The sequence below is a fragment of the Myxine glutinosa genome, chromosome 3 (genome assembly GCF_964187855.1).
Source record: "Myxine glutinosa chromosome 3, kmMyxGlut1.1, whole genome shotgun sequence".
Taxonomy (NCBI): domain Eukaryota; kingdom Metazoa; phylum Chordata; class Myxini; order Myxiniformes; family Myxinidae; genus Myxine; species Myxine glutinosa.
In genome coordinates, this window is record NC_136263.1 from 178506664 (window position 1) to 178532337 (window position 25674).

At 39.9% G+C, this 25674-nt stretch overlaps 1 long non-coding RNA gene across 1 annotated transcript; it reads right to left on the reverse strand.

Moving 5' to 3' along the window:
• Window positions 1–10534: 10534 nt before the first annotated feature.
• Window positions 10535–14162, reverse strand: LOC137423919 (uncharacterized). The gene is made up of 3 exons (XR_010983818.2): window positions 11129–14162; window positions 10896–11018; window positions 10535–10724 (listed from the first exon to the last, which is right to left on the reverse strand). It is a non-coding gene; the product is annotated as an uncharacterized LOC137423919 (long non-coding RNA).
• Window positions 14163–25674: the final 11512 nt, after the last annotated feature.

The window sequence follows — 25674 nt, forward strand, 5'->3', positions numbered from 1 at the left end:
TGAAAATATGCCTAAAATTCCCAAAAAATTTCACCTTAAATTATTCAGAATAAAATATTGAAAACGGCATGATTGTTATGTTTTTATGTGACCATAATATCACTTCTCCAGAAAATATAGCAATATCATGGGTATATTACACTGTTTTGACGACAACAAACTTGTAATGTGCGAGGTTGTAAAAAAACGGGGGGGGTGCTTAACTTAATTCTTTGTGTATATATAAATGAATGATTTTTTACCCGTTTGGGAAAATAAGATAAAATTTAATAACCATAAAAACATTCCAAATTCATTGAGATGTCTAATAGTTGGTTCAAGCAGATGTGGAAAAACCTGTTTGCTTTTAAAGATGCTCCTTACCCCCAACTTTTTAGATTATGATAATTTAATAATTTTTACGAAGTCAAGTTTTCAACCCGAGTATCAACTACTATCACAAGGTTTTAATGTGGGTCTTAAAAAGGAAGACATTATCGGTTTATTTAAACTTCAAAACAAACTAAATGATTACAACATTGAGGATATAATACAACTATTTTGTGATACACAGAAATCAAAATCAAAACCCATAACTTGTATTCTCAGTGATAATACGGATGATATACCTTCACCTCAAGATTTAGATAAATCAAAAAAGAACCTCGTTATCTTTGATGATTGTGTTAATGAGAGAAACCACACAGTAATGGATAGCTACTATATAAGAGGGAGACATTCTTCTTGTAATTGTATTTATCTTAGTCAGTCATATTTTCAACTCCCTCGGCACTCAATAAGAAACAATGCCAATACTTTTATTTTATTTAAGTTAAATTCAATAGATGTAAATAATTTTTGGAGAGATAATTGCTCTACGTTATGTAGTAAAAAAGAATTTGAAAATTATATGAAACACACGATTGGAAAATATAAATATATTGTTGTGAAACAAGATGAGATACTAACTGATATTTTACACACATAAATGACTATTATTATTAATCTTGTGGGTAAATCTGCTTCAGGAAAGAACTTTCATAAATCTAAACTCTTGAATAGTAAAAATGAAAAGATTGTAAGTTTTTTTTAAAAACACCCTATGATTCGTTCTGTAAGTACTACAACCAGGGCAATGCGACCAGGAGAAGTAGAGGGAAAGATTATTACTACATTTCAATGGAGAAACATGCGATTGAGGAACGAAGGTCAAATATTTGAGGAGGTCTCTCTTGGTTCTACAAAATATTCACATTGTAAGAATGAGTTAAATAAAGTAAAATCTAACGGTCTTGGGATTTTAGAAACTAATCCTGAAGGAATGAGACAAATTATTAAACATTTGCGTGGTGATGGAGTTAAGATTTTATCATTCGGTTTTGATATCGATGAGGAGACTCAACGCAAACGTATGAAAAGCAGAGATACAAGTATTAGTGAAGAAGAAATAACAACTCGTATTAATACCAATAAAGAATTTGATAAAATATTTAAAGAAAAAGATTTATTTCAACACATTTACTATAATGACGAAGAAAAGGAAAATTTTCCCATTAACCTTTACAATTCATTAAATGATATTTTTCAATAAATAAATACAGAAAATGAATACCGAAGAAAGAGCAAGAAAGTTTAAAGAACATCAAGAGTTGGTTTCAAAAGTTGTAAAGCAACAGGAAGAGATAAAGAAGAAACGGAGACAGAAACGAACTGGTGAAGAAGCCTTTGAAAGAAAACAAGAGAAATTTTTTAAACCACTTTTAAAAACTCAACAAACGATTTCACCTACAGTTCCCACGGTAGAATTTACTCCGAAAAAACTTCAAATGCTCAAAGATTTTAGTCAAATGACAGAGCAAGAACTTGGAGAATTAGAATATGATGATGAAGGATTATTTCGGAAACTGGAGGAGGTAAATCAACCCCCTAATTATGTTGTGGAAGCTCTACAAAACAATGAATATTCAGCGGATTCAAAAACCAGAGCTGGTCTCATTCCAACAGAAGAACCAGCACAGTTCTATCTTCTGAAAGAAAAGTTATTGATATTTAATGATAAATTGGTGTTCTTAAGTTCTGCTCAACCAAATGTTGAATTAACTCCAAGATTAATGTTTCTTCTAACAAACTCCGGATTCAGCGGTTCAAAATATTTTGATGAACCACTTGACATGGAAAGAGAGGAAGATAGAGAGTATATTGAGTTGCTAAATGCACTTGAGTATGGAGTTTCTGTTGCCGGTAAAAGGAAGAAGAATGAGAAGGAGAAACATATTATTGATGCTTTAAGTAAGCTTGGTTCGGGTGTTAGTTTTCTTCCAAATGACCCATCACAATTAGTTAATAGGCTATTATTGTTGTTAGGTAGTAAGAAGGCTGGAAACAACAATTGTTTTAATGAATCCTCAGCCATTTTAGATCAGTTGATGAATATGAAAATAATTAATAAATGTCAATACAAAGATATTTTATTAGATATTAAATAAGATGAGAAGCACAATTCTTAGTTTTAATTTCACAACGAGTGATTACACAGCTTCATTCCCTTACCCACTACAACTTGACCCCACAAAAGAATATGAGGCTTCTTTGTTGTCAATGGAGACTTACAATACCCTTTTTAATATCACAGAGAAAAACAACAAGTTTAGTTATAATCCAGGAAGTGGATATAAAACTATAACCGTTTCACCCGGAGCTTACGAGATTTCTCAAATATCTTCAGAAGTCTCTCGCCTTATGAAAGAAAAAGGTGATGAACCAAAAAATATGGTAATAGATATTCAAAAACACACTTCAAAATCAACGATTAAACTTAAAAATAATTATAAAGTTGATTTCACGATTGAAAATTCGTTCAGAGAGCTATTGGGTTTCTCTTCAAAAAAGATTGAAACTAACGGGACGTCTTACAGTGATAATGTCATTCAAATATCCTCCGGTATAAATTCAGTATTAATTCATTGTGATTTGATTGATGGTGCTTATAACGATGGAATAAGAACAAATACAATATTTTCATTCAGTGCAGACTCAACCCCGATTGGTTATAAATTCAATATGGAACCAAAAAAATCTTGTCTATTTACCTGTGTCAGGAAAAACCATATACAGAGTAAATTTTAGGATAACCGATCAAGATAATCGTATGATCTCCTTTAATGAAGAAATTATATCCATCAGAATTCACCTTCGAGAAGTTTTTTTGATAAATAAATAATGGTTATTGTGAGAAAACACGAGTTGGGAAAATATAAAATAATTACAGGGGATGGGATGTTCCTTTCACCATACTATAAGGGTGAAGGTATGTTTCTTGGTAGAGGATACTATAAACCAAAGAGACAACGGGGTGTGGGACATCAATTTAGAAATAAAGGAGATGGGATAATTGATACTCTAATGAGTATTGGTTCAACCATCCTTAAACATAAAGACCTAATTGGTTCAACTGCTTCTGCCGTGGGCTCAGTTGCAGGAGCTATAAAGAGTATAAAAGATGCTCAAAAGGAGTCTCATAAATTACAAGCAATCAAAGAAATTAAAAAAGGTAAAACTCAACTATCTTCACAAGAACGACAAAAAATCATGAAAATACTTGGGTCAGGGTTTCAACGATTTTAATGCTATATAAATACAAGTATGGAAGCGATTGATAGTATCTATGATTTGGATGATACAATTATCATTTCAAACTCCACGAAAAAGGAAGACTATTTTAAGGTAAATGCTATAACAGGAACAGACTGGAATTCAAATGGAACAAAAAGTTTTGAAATAAATAATCAACAAACTTACTTGAATCTCGCTGATGGTTTCTTGCTGTGTAAATTTAAATTCACTAAGGCTGCGAATAACACTAATGCTACACTCGTAAATGATTTCTTCTGGAAAATGTTTGATAGTGTTCGCCTGTATATTGGAACACAAGAGGTTGAAGCGGTTGATTATGTCTCTGCTACATCTGAAATGATGAAATTTACACTATATTCGTTTAGTGATAGAATGGGTAAGGGAGCTGTTGAAGGTTTTATTCCTGATATGTCAACGGGAACAAATGTTGACCCTGGTTATAGTCAAAGGAAGTCAATGTATAATGATGAAACAAAAGTAGAGAATAGTTTTACCGTAGCGGTACCTCTGAAAGGTATATTTGGATTTTGTGATTATGATAAAGTTTTGTATGGTCTTAAAATTAGATTTCAATTACAAAGGAATGATAATGTAAATAGGTTGCTTTTTGGGGCTGAAAATGCTTTTGGCGACAATAATAAATTTGTTATTAATGATTTGTGTTGGTATATTAGTGAATATACTCCTAATCTTAAAACGGAAGAGATGTTAAATAGAAGACTTAACTCAAAGACCCCGCTAAATGTATCATACCTTAAAAGAAGATGTCAACACGTTAAACTGGAACACACTACCTACACTTGGAATTTAGGTGTTCTTCACGGAAAGCCACGATACCTCTGGCTCATTAAAAAAAAAACAGATGGAGAGGACGGTACTAATAAGAATAATGCGCTGTGTGATAATGCTAAGGTGAAACAACTTCGGGTTTCTCTTGATGGTACATTTTATCCACGAGATAGATTGGAAATTGATTGGGAAAAAAATGATTATGCGGAAGCCTACAAGTCTTACCAAAAGGTGTGTGAAAGCAACGGTAATAATGACCCTATTTTGGATATGGTTGCGTTTCAAAAACTTTATACAATCTACGCAATTGTCCTGAGTTCTCAAAAGGAAACTATAAAGTCTAATAGAGTGGATACTTCTCTATACATTGAAAGAGGAGAGAATGAAGAAGTTAATACATATTGTTTGCTTTTGGAAGAAACAGAATTACAGATTAATACAGATAATGGTGTTATGATTAATATCACATAGGTTTTTTCTCATAAATAAATGGTAGGGGTATATGTTAATCAAATCAATCTTAATAAATTAACATCTTGTATTCAAAATCAAAAGCCTTGTATTATTAATGTTAATACAATTCAAAGAAAAGGAGCTGTAAGAATTGATGTTTTACTCACACACACACACACACAAGTAAAAACACTAAATGATACTGGTTCACTTAAAATTAAAATGACAAAACCTATGTTAAAGAAATATTCAATAGACGAGTCAAGAGGAGGATTTCTCCCGTTTCTAATTCCTTTATTTGCTGGTTTAAGTGCGGCGGGAGCATTGACTGGTGGTATTTCAGCAGCGGTAAAAACTGCTAACGAAAGGAAGGCACAACTAAAAGCTCAAAAAGAATTGGAAAGACATAACAAGGAGTTGGAGAAACAAATTAGTGGAAGTGGTGTAATTGTAGATTTTGCTCAAAAACTTGAAAGCCTACCTGATAAAGCTAGATTGTTGGTTGGAGATATGCTTTCCTCTATCGCTCAAGCGGGTGTTAAACTAACTAAACGGGGTAATGGATTGTATCTTTCTCATAAATAAATGGATAAATGGTTTAAACAATTTGGAAAGAATACAACGTCAAATATAGAACTAGCTAAGTATTGTAAAACACTAAAAATTGATAATGTGGTTATTTGTATGAGAGATGAATTAATACATATAAATAAGAATACAAAGAATATTATTATGAATTTAGACACACAGAATGGTTCTCATTGGGTTTGTATTCATAATAGTCAGGATAAATATTATTTTGATAGTTATGGTATGCCACCGCCTGTTGAAGTTATACAATTCTTACAGAATGGTGTTTATCAAACATTTCAAGTTCAAGAAATTAATTCTAAATATGGTCAATTATGTTTATATGTATTATTTCAACTCAACAATAATGAAAATTTTTATGATATCATTTTTAATCTAATATAAATGACTTATGTTGGAAAAGATGGTTCTATCTTTGGAGAATCCTCTCAGGATATTGATTTATCAAATTATTATACAAAGGCACAGGCTGAACGACAAAAATATAGTATAAGTAAAAATATTAATATGAAGAATACTTATAAATTAATCAATTATCCAAACCCTACAGATGCGAATGACTTAATTAGATACAGTGATTTATCACAATATATATTTTTTAAAGAAAACAGCACGTTTTGTTAAGCAAGTAAAATTTACAACCACAACACCTGGTTATACTGACCATACACCTTTCCTCATTGAATTTAACTACCTGCTTACAATTGAATTTTATAAAGAAGGACATATAGTTAATATGCGAATTAATAAATGGGGGTACGATATGCCTGATTTAGGGTATAATTGGTCTTTTTCAATAAACATAGAAGACCTACATGATTTGAATCAGTCTCGGAAAGAAGAATATTATCCGCTTGGCGAGGATAAGGATTTATGTGGAAGTACAATTAGTAAACAACAAATACATGATTTTAAGAAAAGAAAAATATATGATAGTATAGCGATGGTTAGCATGACAAAGAAGGAAGGTAATGAGATAAGGATAGAAAGCCGAGGAATACAAACCGATTTGGTAGTGGGAAGCTGGGGTGGTATTACCTGTCATTATATTAATCTCACATATATTTCAGATACATAAATGGCAGGAAGAAGACTACAAGAGAATTATAATTTTTGTATTCAAGGATACCTACAAGAAAATGGTGCTCGGTATTACATACCTTATGATTTGGAGCATATACATGGGAATTTTGTCATAAAAAACTGGCCTTATACTGATATTGCTAAACCCACAAATAGAGACTTGTTTAAAATATTAAATAAAAATGAACTTCTCAAAGTTATGAAATATAAAACTCTTTTAGAAATCGTCAACAAATCTTATTGGTATCCTATTATGAGAAAAATAATTATAGATACAAGAATATCTCAAAATCCAGATGAGTATATGTATAATATTCTTTGGGGCTCAAGCTCAAGGGTAGCAAGGGATGAGGAAGGAGTTGAAGAAGAGAAGGAGGAAAGAGAGAAGGAGGAGGAGGAAAGGGAGAAAAAGGAGAAGGAGGAGAAGGATGAAAGGGAGAAAAAGGAGAAGGAGGAAAGGGAGAAAAAGGAGGAGGAGAGGGAGAAAAAGGAGAAGGAGGAGAGGGAGAAAAAGGAGAGGGAGGAAAGGGAGAAAAGAGAGAAGGAAGAGAGGGAGAAAAATGAGAAGGAGGAGAGGGAGAAAAAGGAGGAGGAGAGGGAGAAAAAGGAGAAGGAGGAGAGGGAGGAGAGGGAGGAGAGGGAGCAAAGAGAGAGGGAGGAAAAATATGAAAAGATGAAAATCAGTGAGATTCGTAAAAGATTGAGTGTATTACAGCAAATAAATCAATCTCAACGCACCGAAGAGGAAAATAAAGAATTAACGACTCTTACTAAGATAATGATTTCAAAAATGGTTGAGATGAGTTCAGCGAGGAGATTTACATGAAGAAGACAAAGGTCATATAGTTGATGATGTTGGTGTTATTGACTTTAGTTAGTTTTTATTTGTAAATAAATGGAGGAGAGAGTGAAGGCATTCCTAAGGATTCTTTATGTTTTAAAAATTAAGATAGAAATGTATATGTTGAAAACCAAAAAGGTTTTGATAATCTGTTGGAATTTTTCTGATAAATAAATATGAGTTATTGTCTCAAATGTAAAAAGAAAACCAAATCTAAAAATATCTCTTATGTTAAAGCTAAAAATAATAGAGTTTATCAAAAAGGAATATGTCAAGTGTGTGGCTCTAAAAAGTGTCAATTCATCTCTCCTAAAAGTGGAGGAGACATACAAAAGTTTCTGTCAGGAAGTAAATTTACAACAACTGGAATTCCTGGGGAACTACATCTACCTGGATATTCGTTCTGTGGTCCTGGAACAAACCTGGATAAAAGATTAGATGAGGCTGACAATCCTAAACCTTGGTCTAAGCCTATAAATAGGGTTGATGAAGTGTGTATGAAGCATGATATTGCTTATGGGAATACCACTACATTGGATGAAAAACATGAAGCAGACAGAGAAATGTTGTATAATTTCTCTTTGATACAAAATCCTACGTTGAGAGAGAAAGTTGACAGGTTTATTGTAAAAAAAAAAAATGATAAGTGCTAAATTGAAACTTGGTCTTGGTTATTTCCCAAAAAACTATTAAACTCCAATGATGTCATCAAGACTGAGGAGCTTTTGGCTGAAGAATTACACAAACCTATAATCACCAAGTTTAAAAGAAGGAATAGTCTAGTAGGAAGACTAGGTCCCCCTGCACCCCCGGAGATATACTTCTAATCAGTGTTTCTAGATTGGGAAAAATGTGTAGAAAATGACTAGCTATGGCCCCAAGCTGAAAAAATGTCCCACATACCATTTTTATGCAAATTACTGCTGCAAATTTTATGCAAAATTATGCAAATTTTATGCAAATTTTTGATGAGGAGTAGAGTTGAGGGGTCTTTGAGGGCTTCATCGAGGTGCTCTCGGTTGCAAGACTGGGTCATTCTGAGAAGCACAGCAGGGTCAGAGATCATGATGTTCTCCTCCTCAGTGAATCTCTCCATCAACAGCCTCTCCATTGCCTCACACACTGTTTTGAGGCAAAAGAGGGACTTTGCGTAGGCCTTTCCACTGAGAACACCTTTGAGAGATCCACTTGTTACTAGTTGTGCCTCAAAGAGAATCTCTGCATATCCAGAACCACGCATCTTGTGTCCAGTGAGCTTGTGAGCTTGTGTCCTCGGAACGCTTCAGTAGCTCACGAACAACTGCGTTGTCTGTGATCGGTCTGTGCCTGGTGCCTGCATGGCATGGCAATGGCCTGCAGCCTGTGCCTGGGCTAGGGGGTTTCACCTCTGCAACTGGTTCTCCCCCACCCAGCAAATCAACAGTCGACTACTGCACGCCTATCCACCAACCGATCACAGACAACGCAGTTGTTCGTGAGCTACTGAAGCGTTCCGAGGCAGCAACTGCTGAGGTGGGTCAGAGATGGGTCCTGAATACATTTGATCTGGGTGTCTGCATGAAAGCCCTTCCCATCATCTGGCGCTGGCCAAATGAATTTGCTAGTCATGTAGTAACGATTGGACCCTTCCACACATCCATGAACTACATCGGGATGCTCACTGGACACAAGATGCGTGGTTCTGGATATGCAGAGATTCTCTTTGAGGCACAACTAGTAACAAGTGGATCTCTCAAAGGTGTTCTCAGTGGAAAGGCCTACGCAAAGTCCCTCTTTTGCCTCAAAACAGTGTGTGAGGCAATGGAGAGGCTGTTGATGGAGAGATTCACTGAGGAGGAGAACATCATGATCTCTGATCCTGCTGTGCTTCTCAGAATGACCCAGTCTTGCAACCGAGAGCACCTCGATGAAGCCCTCAAAGACCCCTCAACTCTACTCCTCATCAAAAATTTGCATAAAATTTGCATAATTTTGCATAAAATTTGCAGCAGTAATTTGCATAAAAATGGTATGTGGGACATTTTTTCAGCTTGGGGCCATAGCTAGTCATTTTCTACACATTTTTTCCAATCTAGAAACACTGATTAGAAGTATATCTCCGGGGGGTGCAGGGGGACCTAGTCTTCCTACTAGACTAGAAGGTTTATTCCAAAGACACTGACCACATATGGTCTGCTGATTTAATCAAACTAAATAATGATAAGGGATACAGGTATGCTTTAACCGTTATTGATTTGAGGAGTAGATTTGCTTGGGTTGTTCCTTTAAAAAATAAAAAGGGTGATACTTTAATGTTAGCCTTCCAACAAATATTTAATAAAAGTCATAGAAAACCAAAGAAGTTATGGACTGACGAGGGAACAGAGTTCTATAACAAAATATTTATGAAATTTCTAAAGGGGGAGGGTATTAAATTATACAGCACCTTTAATGAAGGAAAAGCAGTTGTTATTGAGCGTTTTAATCGTACTTTAAAAGAGAAATTATATAAAAAATTCACGCAACTCGGTTCTCAACAATGGGTGTATTTAATCCAGAATATTGTCGATAATTACAATAATACAGTTCATTCATCAACAAAATCAAAACCATCAGAAACATTTACAAAATTAGAATATGAAAAGCAGATTAATTTGAGAAAACCCAAGTTCAAAGTTGGTGATATGGTAAGAATATACAAATGGAAAAGCCATTTTGAAAAAGGTTATACAAAGAGGTGGACTAATGAATTATTTAAAATTGTTGATATAATGGATACAGTCCCTTGGACTTACAAAGTATATGATATGAATGGGGAAGAAATATTAGGGGCATTTTATTCACAAGAATTACAAAAAACAAAGCTAATAATTCATTAAACAACATTTCTATTCACCCCACCCAGATTAACTAATTTAATTAGTGGTAATAAAAAAAGAAAAAAATTAAATAAATTAAAATCATAAGCCACGCCCACACAGACCACGCCCACACCCACACAGACCCCACCCACACAGACCCCGCCCACACAAACCACACCCATCATCCCCCACACTCTGTGCACCCCCACCCTTGACCCTTCACCCCCCTCATCCCACCCCCACCTTCCACACACACACAAGGGGAGGGGAGGGGTGGGATGAGGGGGGTGAAGGGTCTTTGGCAGGGGTGCACCTCCCCGTTCCCTCCTCCTTTATTCTCTTTTTGTAATTAATAATTACATAATTGCAAACAAAACAAATATATATAAATAATAGTGAAAACATTAAATCTTTATATTACTAAAACATTTTCCTTGAAGTATTATACATTCAACTTCTTCCCAGCACAAGTCAAAGGTTGGTTCAGCAGATGTCTTCAGGTTTTGAATCTCTTTCTATTAAATACAAGAGGGGGGGGGGGGGGGGGGAAAGGAAAAAGGAAAAGTGAAGTAAAGGAATATATGAATGATATATGTATGTCCGAATGCCCTTCCTGACGCCAACCCTGAATCGCCTCTTACGATGTGTAGGGATATGGTGTACCACACACACACACATACACATACCTCTAAAAAGTTGAGTTTGGTGTCAATGCTGTTGAGATGAAAATTTAGGGTATCACAGGTTGGTAGGAAATCAAAATAGACCCACTCATAGCCGTGGTCATCAATCTCAACAGGTGTTGTATTCTGTTTGAAAAAAAAAAGAGTATTATATTGACAATGAATAAATAAATGTCAGCTCCCGTTTATTGGTTCCCGTTTATTGATGCCATTCAGAGAGATGGATAATGAATTACCAGGGTCAGACTCGGATGGTCATTTTGTACAGAAATTTCGTCTGTGTCTTCATTCTGAGCCCTCCATCTCAGAGGTAGGTTATTCAAACCTATATTCAGTTCGTTGTACAACTCTTGAGGGACCTCATGAAAGTCATTCACATTGCTGTAATAAAAAAATATATCGAGTCATATAAATTTAAATTAATCACATACAAAGCTCACATCACCAGTTTAATTCTGAATGAAACTTACCAATGTCCTGGCGAGTATTCTTCATCAGAGGAAAGACTGGAATAAGACAAGTTGATGCTCATATTCTTCGGTTCGTAATGATTAAAACAGCACGGCAATACGGCTTTTTATAATGTCCAAAATGTATTTTCGGGAACAGAACTCAGCTTTAACATTTCGAGGAAACAGGAAATAAGACAATGGAATTCGTTCCTGGAATTTATTCAAGTGTCATCTCAAAAGTGAGGAGATTTAAAGAAAAACCGGTTTTTTTGTATGCTAATATCTTGAAAAAGAATCAAACTTAAACATTTTCTTTCTTAAAGCTAATGTCAGTGTTAAAAAAGTAAAAAAAAGTTAATGAAAAAATTAAATTATTTCCCACGCATAAACAAATATTTGTAGGAACGATGTTTCAGTGGTCTACTCGGGATCATTGATAGTAAGAGTACCATAAGACCAAGGGGGAATCATTGTTTGAGTGGTCTAATGAACAACATTAAGGATAGGTGTCAAAAAGGCTAAAAGGTTCGTAAAGAGGTGAGAAGAAAATTAACATGTAAGTGAATGGGTCAATGTTTGAGTGGGTCAAAGATAATCTGCCAGATGATATGTAGAAGAAGGATTATAGGTCTAAAAGGGAAAACAAATATTTGTAGTGTTTGAGTGGTCTAATGAACAACATTAAGGATAGGTACTATAGACAAAAGGTTCATAAAGATTAGGGTGGGAGAAATAGAGGTGTTAATGGGCAATGAGGTTAAGAGGAAAATTAACATGTAAGTCAATGGGAAAATGAGAGTGTCCCAGAAGCAACATATATACACTACTAACATATGATAAAGGGAGCGGGAGAACAAGATGGAGAGCAGGGACATCGGCAGATCTGTGGGAGGGAGAGGGCTGGGGGGAGAAGGCATGGGAAAGGGGGGGGGGGGATGGGGGACAGGTGTGAGAGGTATAAAACACATGGACACTGCTGGGACTTCCAGGAAAGAAGTCGGTATTTCAAAAAAGTGGATTTGGGGTGAATTAACGGGGGTAGAAAAGATCAAGGTTTTGGATGGGGGAAGACAAGAGATCGTGGTGAACAGCTGTTTTGCAGACCTGGAGGGAGGAGTGGGATTGAAGAGAGTGAGGGAGTTTGTTCCTGAGGCGGGAGTAAAGAGGAATGAAAGAGTGAAGGTGAGCAGAGAGTCTTGATTTTGGCAATTAAACCAGAAGAGGTTTGCTGGGAGATATTGTGCGACCTGTAGGAATATTTGGGGGACAGAGCACAGATGGAGCTGGGGGAGCTAGGCCGGATAGGAGTCGGTGGAAGACAGAAAGACCACCTCCCTGCCTGCGGTGAGTGAGTGAAAGGCCTTCAGAGATAGCTTCATCGCGGGAGATTCCAATGATTATGAAAGCTTTGGTTTCAACAGTGTGAAGCCGAGCTAGGTGTGAGGGTTGCTGGGAGATATTGGTTGGGTTGCTGGGGCAACAGGCCAGAGGGGAGAACAGTATTCCACTGAGCTGTGAGGAGTTCAGGTGTGCGAAGAAAGGACTTCGCACGATGGAGGATGCCCAGTCGGCGACTGGCTTTGGAAGCCAGCTTGGAAATGTTTGTTTTCCCAGGAAAGATCATGGCAGATAGTGAGACCAAAAAGCTTGAGTGGCAGAACTTCTTGGAGAGGATTGTTCAGAAAGTAGATGGGAAGGTTGTCCAGTCGGTCTTTTCGGAGAGACATTCAAAGCGTGTGAGATTTGTCAGGATTGAAAGACATGCTCCACTTGTTTGACCAGTCTGTGATTTTGTCCAGGTCTGCAGAGAGTGAGGAGGCTGCAGACTGCCGATCTGAGGGATGAGGTATGGAGCGGCAGAGAGTGGAGTCATCAGCAAAGAGATAGAGAGGATTTTCGAGAGAGTCGGAGAGATTAATTGATGAAGACCAGAAAAAGCACAGGGCCCATAACACTGTCTTGAGGAACTCCAGTCTGAACAGGAAGGTGAGATTAGAGAAATCCATTCAGGGCCACACGTTGACTATGACCAGAAAGGAAGTCTGCAAGCCATGCGTGGAGATTTCCCTGGTTACCATAGGAGGAGAGTTTGGTGAGCAGAGCTGGGTGCCAGACTGTATCGAAGGCATGTGATATGTCAAGGGAGACAGCTCTGATTTCCTGTTTGGTATTGAGGACCTCCATCCATTGTTGAGACCGCAGAAGCAGCATGGCCAGAGTAGAGTGACTTGGTCTGAATCCAAATTGATGATCAGAGATCAAGCCATTGGAGAAGAGGAAGGATTTGATATCCGTAGCAATGATGGATTCCATGACCTTGCTGATAATTGGGAGAAGGCTGATTGATCTGCAGTTGCAAGGATCTGTTTTTGCACCTTTTTTGTGTAAAGCGGTAATGTTGGCTGATTTCTAAGCTGATGGCAGATGACCTTGAGCAAAGGAGAGGGTGAAGAGAACAGAGAGCGTGTGAGATAGAGCAGCAGAGCAGTATTTTAGGACCCGTGGGCTGATGCCCTCTGGTCCAGTTGCAGAATCATAGTCGAGGATTGATAGAAACTTCTCCACCTTGTCAGGAGAGAAGGACACAGAGTCCAGGAGCAAGTGGGTTTGATTGGGTACGATGGGTACAGAGAGAGACAGGTTTGGGACACAAGATTTTGAGGCAAACACAGTGTTGAGGCATTCGGCTTTGTTACCTGCGATGGGTTGTCACGGCTTTGTCACGCGATTTATTGATTAATCAATTAATTGATCAATCACTTAATTATTATAGATTAATTAAGTACTTATTTGTTTCCTTTCTCCTCTGGGCATTATCTCAGGCACCTTTTGAGCGAGGAAGCTGATATTTGGACATGACAATGACCAAGTGATTTGGCTGTAAAGGATATTTTTAAATACCAACTTCCTTCCTGGAAGTCCTTGCAGTGTCCTTGTGTTTTATACCTCTCCCACCCTCCCCCTCCCCCTTCCCACGCCTCCTCCCCCAAGCCCTCTCACAGATCTCCCGATGTCCCTGCTCTCAAATGTTGTGTTTGTGTGATTCCCCTTCTCTCCCCATCTTGTCTACTGCTACCCTAATTATATGTTTGGTGTGTCTGTTTGATTTTTTGTGCGATAATTGTTGGCTCTTTCACGAGCCTCGATCCTGCATACCAAAAAAATAAAATCGATTAATTATTTAATTATTTGGATAATGACCTGATTAATTTTTTTTTTAAATACAGATTCGGGTGAAACGGTGGTGGGTTAGGTATTCTATTAGCCAATTGATTAATTATTTAATTATTTTATAATTATTATTTATTTATTTTCATTATTCATCATTTATTTAATTTCTTTCTCATCTGGGCAATATCTCAGGCACCTTTTGAGCTCGGAAGCTGATATTTGGACATGACAGTGACCAAGTCATGTGGCTCTAAAGGATATTTTTGATTTATTCTTTAATTATTTTTTAATTAATAAATTAAGTATTTAGATCAATGACTTATTTCATTAATTTTATTAAAGTTATAGCTTCGAATGAAGCACTGGTAGTTTCAGTATGCTATTGGCCAATTGATTAAGAAAATATTTTATGAAAATCATTTATTGATTTTAATTATGCAATTAATCAATCAATTATTGTACATCTCTCCATCCAAATGCAGTCTCTATGAGCTGCACGGCGGTATTGCAGGGCGTCAAAGGCGGCATTCCAGTGGATTGGGAACTGAGTACCCTCGTCCCTCTATACAAGGGGAAAGGTGACCCTCTGGACTGTGGCTCGTATCGAGCGATAAAGTTATTGGAGCATGGAATGAAGGTATTGGAAAGGGTGTTGGAGTGGAGGATAAGGAAGAAAGTGAAAATCAACGAAATGCAGTTTGGATTTATGCCAGGAAGAGGAACGACAGACGCGCTCTTTATTGTGAGGCAGTTGCAGGAGAGGTACATGGAGAAGAGGAAGAAGTTGTTTCTTGGGTTTGTTGATCTGGAGAAAGCATTCAATAGGGTTCCACTGAAGTAGTGACATGGGCATTGAGGAAGTTGGGAGTGGAGGAATGGTTGATCAGAGTAGTGATGGCAATGTACAAAAGAGCGCGCACAGCTGTAAGGACGAAGGACGGGGACAGTGGTTTGTTTGAGGTGAAGGTGGGAGTGCATCAGGGGTCTGTACTAAGTCCACGACTATTTGTCGCTGTGATGGAGGTGCTGGATCGGAATGTAAAGGAAGGAGGGTTTGCCGTGGGAGTTGTTGTATGTAGATGATCCAGTGTTGATTGGGGAGAGTATGGATGGACTGAAGGAGAAGATGAACAAGTGGAAGGAATGTATGGAGACAAAAGGTCTGAAGGTGAATAGAGGAAAGACGAAGGTGATGACAAGTGGTAAAGCATGTGGTGAGGTGGAAAGAACTGGGAAGTGGCCATGTGCTGTGTGCAGGAAGGGTGTCGGAGTGAACTCCATTCAATGTACAATGTGCGCTGAGTGGGTTCATCAAAAATGTAGTGGTCTGAGAGGGTCAGTAACCAGTGTGCCAGCTACATTCAAGTGTAATGGTGTGCACAGAGGGAGCTGCAGATGGAGGAAATGTTGAGTTGGATCTTGGAGACGGCATGAAGCTGGAAGGTGTGAAAACATTTTGCTACCTCGGAGACATGCTGAATGGAGAAGGTGGATCAGACTTGGCAACGGTTGCTAGAGTGAGATGTGCATGGAAGAGGTTTCCGGAACTGAGTGGCATGCTGATGATGAGGGGAGTGTCGTTGAAGCTGAAAGGAAAGGTGTATGCTGCATGTGTGAGAAGTGTTATGATTTATGGGAGTGAGACATGGGTAATGAACGTAGAGCAGCAACGAAGGTTGGAAAGGGTGGAAATGCGAATCGTTCGGTGGATGTGCGGAGTATCGTTGAGAGAGAGGAAGACAAATGATGAATTGTGAAAGATGATGGGAATAGAGCCTGTGATTGATGCTGTGAAGAGGAACAGGTTGAGATGGTTTGGTCATGTGTTGAGGAAGGATGAAAGTGACTGGTTGAGAAGAGTGATGGAAATGAAGTAGAAGGAAGTAGTGGACGGGGAAGACCGAGAAAGACTTGGCTAAAGGTGGTGGAAGAAGAAATGCGGGCAAGGGGGTTAACAAGGAGAGATGCAGAAAATAGGGCAAAATGGAGAAGATTGTCATGGGGACCGCAAGGTTAACCCCCACTCTCGCAGGGAAAATGGCCTTAAAATGCATGTTGTTTGTTGTTGTTGTCTCCTCCTCATACCGTCTCTATGAGCTGCACGGTGGTATTGCAGGCTTGCACCCCGGCAATGCCGCGCTGGAGGATATTTATTTCTCTGCATGGGGCCGGTGTACTTTGAATGTATCTGTACTTGTTTCATTCATTTTTAGTTGTGATACAAGTTAGGAGACGACGATGGTTGACGAGCGAGCAGTATTCAATGACAAAGGTCAAAACCGACATTGAAAATACAGTAGTACCCCGGCATACGTCATTAATTGGTTCCATAAGCCATGACGTAACTCGGTTTTTGACGTAAACCGGGCGTAATGCCTTTTAGCTCTTTCACGAGCCTCGATCTTGTATACAAAAAAGAAAAAGAAAAAAAATGCCTTAAAATGAAGACAAACACCGCAAAACTAGAGTAAATAACTCGCGAAAGTATATAACTATCGCTAAACCTTAAAGAACAGTAAAAACACATTTTGGTCATATTTTTGAATGAGTAATGAACACAATTAATTAATGAATTTGTAAAGAATAATAAATAAAATTAATAAGATTATGTTATTCACCTTAAACATGGCGTCTCTTCTGAACACAAACACACATTTTAGCAGTCTTAGCCGGCGGCGCTTTTTCAGTGACGTATGCGAGAATACGTTCCCTATAATGAATGATGGTCGATACCGTCGACCGTGGCAGCCCTAAGGCATAGACCTTATCGCGAATCGGTAAATATCAACAGAGGGCGCTCCACTGCAAAGCATGATGGGATCGAAAAGGGGGCAAAGGTAAACACGAACCCAGAAGAGGAAGCGTCTGTCTACGATCGACGCTGTGTTTACGGAAAGGAAGATGGCTGATGTGAAAGAAATTCAGCGTTTTTAGCCACGTCGCAGACGCTGCTCATAGAGTGCCCTCTGCTGTTGTTGTTGTTCTTCTTCTTGTTAGCCGCGTCGCAGACGCTGCTCATAGAGTGCCCTCTGCTGTTGTTGTTCTTCTTGTTCTCCTTGTTCTTGCAGAGAAGACAAAATCTCAAAGCTCCACCCATTCTGGGAACCATAGCTCCACCCATTCTGGGAGAGCCTTCATATAAACAAATATCCACCATTTTATTAACTCGCATAGCTTTGAGGCCTGTTTTGTAGGCCCGTGGTGTCTTCCTCTCTCACACAGTTTTATTTCAAATCAAATTCGATATATCATTTCATTTTTCACAGTCGCTAACATAGTTTTAGACTCGGTTGAAAAAAAACGGGAAGAAAATCCGATGAAAGTTGCCCTTTATAGAACGAAATGAATTCTCAAAGGCCTGTAACTTCAAGTCCATTGAGATTTTTTTTTTTAAATCGCGGCATGGTCAGTCATACACCGCCCGAAATAAGAGACGGGAAAATGCCGAGATATATATATTTTGTTTAAATCGCGGCATGGTCAGTCATACACCGCCCAAAATAACAGACGGGAAAATGCCGAGATATCTATCTATAATTCCAGTAATCTCTGTATGTCTGTATGTCTGTGACCGCTGTTTCTCGACAACCACGGGTCCGATATACTTTTAACTTGCCAGGTATATTGCTGGGGACCCGAGGATGTGCCTTTTCAAGGTTTCATATTAATCGGAGAAGTAGTTACCGAGCTATGTCCAAAAAACGATTCAACCAATCAGAGAGCAGCGAGCTATCACGTGTGCCGAACGTGGCGAACAGACTCTGCCTCGGACGGCACATTTGAGAGCGTATTCATTTATTTCACGTTGGCAAACTATGTTGGCGTTAAACTATGTTTTAAAACTAATTAAAACTAATTTGCGATTCTTTCGCTTTCCTGCGCGTTTGTGCACGCTATGGCGATTTCTTTACCAAACTCCGCAAGCCGTTCGCTTTGGACCAAACCATTTCATGTAAATAGAGGGGGGGGATTGTCACCGTACTCGCAAGCCGTTCGCTTTGGACCAAACCATTTCATGTAAATAGAGGGGGGGGATTGTCACCGTACTCGCAAGCCGTTCGCTTTGGACCAAACCATTTCATGTAAATAGAGGGGGGGGGGATATAATTTTAGATATATATATAGTACGGGCATGCCCTAGTATTAACAATTCGTCCATTTGATGACAATCGTCACGATGAAATATTTAATTTATACGTCGTCACAATAATGTGGAGAGAGGAGCATAGCTTCGTTCACGTGTCGCCACACACGGGAAATTGCCGAGATTTTTTTTTTTAAATCGCGGCATGGTCAGTCATACACCGCCTGAAATAACAGACGGGAAAATGCCGAGATATATTAAAAATTCGTCGCCACACACGGGAAATTGCCGAGATATATTTTCACTTTGCACAAAAATAACATCAAGTAATCGAATCATTAGGAATGTCCTGTGCCTATAACATCGACGTTATAGGCACAGCTGCATCTCGGCATTGTGTAACATCGACGCGGCTTTTGTTTTAATTACAACTTTTTGTACTTGTTTGGCATTAAAATCCAGCGATTTAAAGAAATATTTGAGGGAAAGGTGGGTTCCCATTGGAGAAGAGAAACAACCTGCTTATGCAACAACAGTTCCTGAATGTTGAAACCTCGATCGGCCATACAAATATCGCCGGGCTGGAACTTGTCTACAATGTTTGTCATCTTTACAATTTTTTTGTCCGACGTGTTTCCTCCTGTAGGTTTGGAAATGTATGACATTGTTCCGCTAGGTGTAATACCAACAAGGCACTTGAGAGTAGGTCTTGACTTATATTGGCTGTACACTTGCTATGGCCCCTTTCCGATCCCATGACGCATTGCGGTTCCGATTCGCGATAAGGTCTATGCGCTATCACCGACACTTTTTCACCTTTTTCATACCTTTTAATCAGATTTAACTTATCTTCCATCGTAACCACATTATGCTTGGAAACACTAGCATTATCCTTCTTAGGACCCATGGCTAACACAGACACAGTAAAGGAATACTGTACGTCGCCTCTGTTTTAAATGAGAACCAGCAGCTGCGCGTACGTACAGTATACTGTACGTACATTTTAATATATTTTTAATGTGCTTTTTATTGTATTTTAAATTGTTTTTTTTAGCTTCTATTATTGTTAATTTATGTACTATTTTATTTATTTTAAATATATCTTTAAGGAATCTTTTTTTCACGCCCATAGGAGTGACGTAAAGTCGCACATAATGACGTTCGCTGAACTGAAATTTACTCTAGAAGAGTGGCGTAAAGTCGGATTTGACGTAGGTCGAAATGGCGTAAAACGGGGTATGACTATATAAATAGGAATGTATTTATCTGTTATGACTTATGAGACTAGTTAGCTACACAATACCGAAAATTCGGTTCGATTCCGACAACTTTGAAAATTTGACCTTTGTGAACTTCAAAGGTCAAAGGTCGAGGATTCTGAAATTTGTTGGGAAACTTGTATTTCATGATGCATGTGATAATATCAGATCATGTACGACATTTCACCCTATCAGGAAGCGAACAATGTAATAAAACCATCAAAAATCGACTTTTCTAAATTTTGTTACCTTGTGACCTTGACCTTGGGGCGACAATGAAAAATCGAGCTCCGTGGGGCTAGACACATGACATTGGCCGAACCAAATACAGAAACCGCTGTCAGACTCTACCAAACCCCTCGGAGAAGATGTAGCTTGAACTTGGTTACCCCCTTAAAAGACATTTTTCGGGCGCGGCTCCCGCCCACAATGGGCGCAATACGCCCACTCTCGGCAGGACACAACTAGATCATGATATCAACCTCCCACCCAAGTTTCATCAAGATTGGATGATATCATCGGGTAGTTATGCTGCGGACACACAGACAGACGCACACACATGACGAATATAGTGGTCACTTGATAACTCGTGAACCAATAATGCTGAAGATATTACATTTTTCAGGTTGTGTGGTGGCCCTCTTTGATTTTATTCCTTTACAGGCTTCAGGGGGAAAAATTCAGTTTGGCACTGTATCTGAAATCATTTAGTACATATAAAACATGATCTATGCCAAGTTTTGGTACTTTCACCACAAAACCGCCAATTCATCTCAATTTTGTCAATCCCACTGAGAATATTATTATGTAAATGATCATGAAAAAGCGGACGTGAGACACGCAGCCAATGCTGATCCCTCTTCCATCAACCAGGTATGCAGTCCTGATACTGATGTCACCATCATATTACTGTCTAACTTGCACAATATCTCTGGAAGGGTTCTTTTCTATACCCGTCGTGGAAAAACGGTTTGGACGACATTTGAACTCGGTCTTCTGTTGCCTCGGCGAAGATTTCTGCACGTCCTTCATTTGCGTTCACGGGAAGCGACTCGACCAGCTGTTTCAGAGCAAGGAAAGAAGAGGCCACTAGATATTGTCCAGGCATCATCATGTGATAGCAGTACACTTGGTGAACTTGGCTAGAACTTCGATCTTCCTGAATATCTGCGTCCGTTGCTCTAGCTTGTCGAACTGTACAGACAGAAATGTTTATCTGTTGACGAAGTTTGATGTGGTTTTTTTTTTTGTTTAGGAGGAAATGGGGACCACACTCTGCCAACGACGAGCGATGCTTTGAGGCAGCATTGCCTCAGGTCAAATTATCAAAGTGCAATCCACAAGCATTGCTTTAAGCAGTAGATAGATGCCCCAAGTCCAGTAAACCATGGTTGGAGTGTTAAAGGAGACGATCTGAGTACCGTGTGGATGACCAAGGATCCCGCACCTGAGGAGCTGCTCACTTTTCTCCATTGCAGAATGTTCTTGCAGTCATTGTGACTTGAAGCGCTGTTCTTGCAGAGCGAACGATGTCATATGTATTGATCTGTGTGGTTACTCCGATTGTTCCAATATCGATTCCTCATCGTGCATTCAAATCGTAGTTGGAGCCGACCGTTTTTTGCCTCCGCCGACCGTCACCGAGGCATTATGTTTTCGGGCTGTCCTTCCGTCCATCCGTCCGTACTGACTAAACCTCGTTTTTCTCAGCAACCAATCTCTGTTCCAATCGGCTCATCTGATCATGTGCTTGTTAAAGTGGACATCTCTCTGACCATTCTCAGAGAGCCTCCTCAGCGTCGACGAGTCTGGCATTTCACTCAGGCCAACTGGCACGGTCTTCAAGCAGCCATCAATCATCTGGACTGGTCTCCCATCTTGACCGCCTCTGACATCAACTCATCCTAGGAATTCTTCCAAAGTAAATTGCTCCCTCTCATGCACAGATTTATCCCATCTCGTCTTCAGTTGTCATACCCTTCCTCCGGTCCATGGTACACTGAATCTTGTGGTGAGTCTGTTGCCCAGAAACAACTTGCCGTCGTCTCCTGGAAAGCAAATCCAACGGAAGGAAATCTCATTTCCTTTCACAAAGCCCGAAACAAGTGTGTCTCCACCCTCAGGAGAGCCAGGAAACAATATCTCTCCGTTCGCAAGACCGAACTCTCTTATCTGTCTCCCTCTTACAAATCCTGATGGCGTCTGGTCAAATCTGTTTCTGGTGTTTGTTCCCCCTCCATCCCCTCCCTTACCTCAAATGGCTACACAGCTGACACGGCACGTGAAAAAGCTGAATGCCTCAACTCTGTGTTTGCCTCTAAATATTGTGTCCCAAACCCATCCCTCTCTGTACCCACCGTACCCAGTCGTACCCAGCTGCTCCTGGACTCTGTGTCCTTTCCTCCTGACAAGGTGGAAAAGTTTCTGTCAACCCTCGACTCTGATTCTGCAACTGGACCTGACGGCATCAGTCCACGGATCCTAAAATCCTGTTCTTCCACTCTTTCACTCCCTCTCTCTGTTCTCTTCACCCTCTCTTTTGCTCAAGGTCATCTGCCATCTGCTTGGAAATCAGCCAACATCACCGCTTTGCACAAAAAGGTGCAAAAACAGATCCTTGCAACTACAGACCAATCAGCCTTCTCCCAATTATCAGCAAAGTCATGGAATCCATCATTGCTTCGGATATGGAATCTTTCCTCTACTCCAATGGCTTGATCTCTGATCATCAATTTGGTTTCAAACCAGGTCACTCTACTCTGGACATGCTGCTTCTGCTGTCTCAACAATGGATGGAGGTCCTCAATGCCAAACAGGAAATTAGAGCTGTCTCCCTTGACATATCACGTGCCTTCGATACGGTCTGGCACCCCGCTATGCTCACCAAACTCTCCTCCTTTGGTATCCAGTGAAATCTCCGCGCATAGCTGGCGGACGTCCTCTCTCGTCGCAGTCAACGTGTGGCCCTGAATGGGTTTCTCTCATCTCCTCTTCCTGTTCAGGCTGGAGTTCCCCAAGGCAGTATTCTGCGCCCTGTGCTTTTTCTGGTCTTTATCAATGATCTCTCTGACTCTCTTGAAAATCCTCTCTATCTCTTTGCTGATGACCCCACTCTCTGCCGCTCCATTCCTCATCCCTCAGATCGGCAGTCTGCAGCCTCCTCCCTCTCTGCAGACCTGGACAAAATCACAGACTGGGCAAACAAGTGGAACATGTCTTTCAATCCTGACAAATCTCACACTCTTACGATGTCTCTCCGAAAAGACTGACTGGACAACCCTCCCATCCACTTTCTGAATAATCCTCTCCAAGAAGTTCGGTCACTCAAGCTTTTGGGTCTCACTGTCTGCCATGATCTTTCCTGGGAAAACCACATTTCCAAGCTGGCCTCCAAAGCCAGTCGCCGACTGGGCATCCTCCGTCGTGCGAAGTCCTACCTTGGCACACCTGAGCTCCTCACCACATAAAAGGCTTTCATCCACAGCTCAATGGAGTACTGCTCTCCCCTCTGGGCTGGTGCTCCTGCCTCACACCTAGCTCGTCTTCACGCTGTTGAAACCAAAGCGTTCAGAATCATTGGAATCTCCCGCGATGAAGCTATCTCCAAGGGCCTTTCACTTACTCACCGCAGGCAGGTTGGTGGTCTTTCCGTCTTCTACCGCCTCCTCTCCGGCCTTGCTCCCCCAGCTCTCTCTTGGCTCTGTCCCCCAAATATTCCTACAGGTCGCACAAGATCTGCCTGAATCCCTCTTATGGTTAAACTGCCAAAATCAAGACTCTCTGCTCACCTTCACTCCTTCATTCCTCTTTTCTCCCACCTCTGGAACAAACTCCTCCACTATCTTCAATCCCACTCCTCCCTCCAGGTCTTTAAAACAGCTGTTCACCACCATCTCTTATCTTCCCCCATCCAAAACCTTGATCTTTTCTACCCCCGCTAATTTCACCCCAAATCCACTTTTTTGAAATACCAACTTCTTTCCTGGAAGTCCTTGGTGTCCTTGTGTTTTATACTTCTTCCACCCCCCTCCCCCTTCTCACGCCTCCTCCCCCCAAGCCCTCCCCCTCCCACACATCTCCCGATGTCCCTGCTCTCAAATGTTGTTTGTGTGCTTCCCCTTCTCTCCCCATCTTGTCTACCGCTCCTCTTTTTATATATTTTGTTTGTCTGTTTGATTTTTTTTTTTGGTGATAAATGTTAGCTCTTTCACATGCCTCGATTCTGTATACAAAAAAAAATGTCCGATTGAGACGAAACTTTCAGGGTCGGAGTGATACCCTTGCAGAATGTTTTTGTGATAATTGTGACGTCATGCTATCTTGGATTGCAGCTATCTTGGATTAAAAGTAAATAATTAAATAATTATTTATCAGAAAGCACTGAATGGGAAAATTTAAAACTTGGCACATTGTCAAGTACTCCCAATGGGGAACAAAAGCATGATAATGATGACATCATAGGTGAAGTGAATATACAAGGTGAATACCAGACAAAAATGTTTTTATCGAATTCCTCATCCTAAAAATATGAAATTGCATGCACATGATCGATGACCCATTTTGTATTGAAATATTAAATTTATGACATCATAGGTCACATGGTTTAGCAGCCATATTGAATTGAAGGAAAATATTAAATAATTATATCTCTGAAACCGCTCACCCAATCGATTCAAAATTTTACAATTATCATCTAACATATAGGTTCTCAAAGTGGTCCCTACCGCCCCCCAGTGGGTGCTGGGAACTTTCAGGGGGGCGCTCCAGAGTCCACGGGCGGTAGGGAGGCGCTGGCAATGATTTGGGGGGCACTGGCGATTTAGAGGAGCAGCGGCGATTTGGAGCGCTCATTGGGCTTCCTGCAGTCTGAACAGGTTACCCGGCGCCATTCGGCAAATTGGCTATCCAATCAACGACCACATTCTTTCCCCCTCCGCATGGTTTTTATGATCACATATTCACTGAGGTCGTGTAGGTATTTTCTTGTCCATACATGCTCACGCAACAAACATGATAGTGTATGACACCAGTGAAATACTATTGGCCGCTTCCATGACGGCCAATAGTAAAAACTATTGGCCGCCAATGCGACCAATAGTACAACACTAATTTTTGTCACGTGGTGCCATTTCAACCAATTGGCTTGCAATAATCTTTTTATGCGGGATATAATACACTCAATTCGTGCTGCACTATTCAACGTGCCTGGTTCAACTTTACAGCCTGGCCTGGCCAGCACAGACATTGGGCAAGTTATGAACAGACAGTGTTAGCGCTGGTGTTAGTCTTTCGACATTTTGGCGTGTTGATTTCGTTATTCAAAAAAGCTTCACGTCCGGTCGGCTTCAAGATGTCGGCCTCAAAGAAAAAGTGTCGTCAGTATTCCGTTGAATACATCAAATATGGATTCATTCCATCTCCGACGAACAAACAGTTACCGATGTGTTTGTTGTGTGGTATCACGCTGTCCAATGAAGCAATAACCATCTCGACTGAGCGAGCATCTGAGTAAAAAGCACAGTGATAAGGCTCGCGCAGAGGTCAGCTATTTCCAATCGCTGAAAGAGAAATTTGAGAAGCGATCCATTGTAACGACGATGTTCAAAGCCAGCCAAAAGCTCGTGGATAAAGGACTGGAAGCGTCGTATAAGCTGTCATTGCTCATCGCCAGATCTGGAAAACCGTATTCAATCGGCGAACAGTTGATCAAACCAGCTGTTGGGGAAGTGATAAAAACCGTTATGGGCCAGGATCCGAATCCAGTTCTCTCGTCGATTGCGCTCAGCAATGATTCCCTGGCCAGGCGGATTGATGAA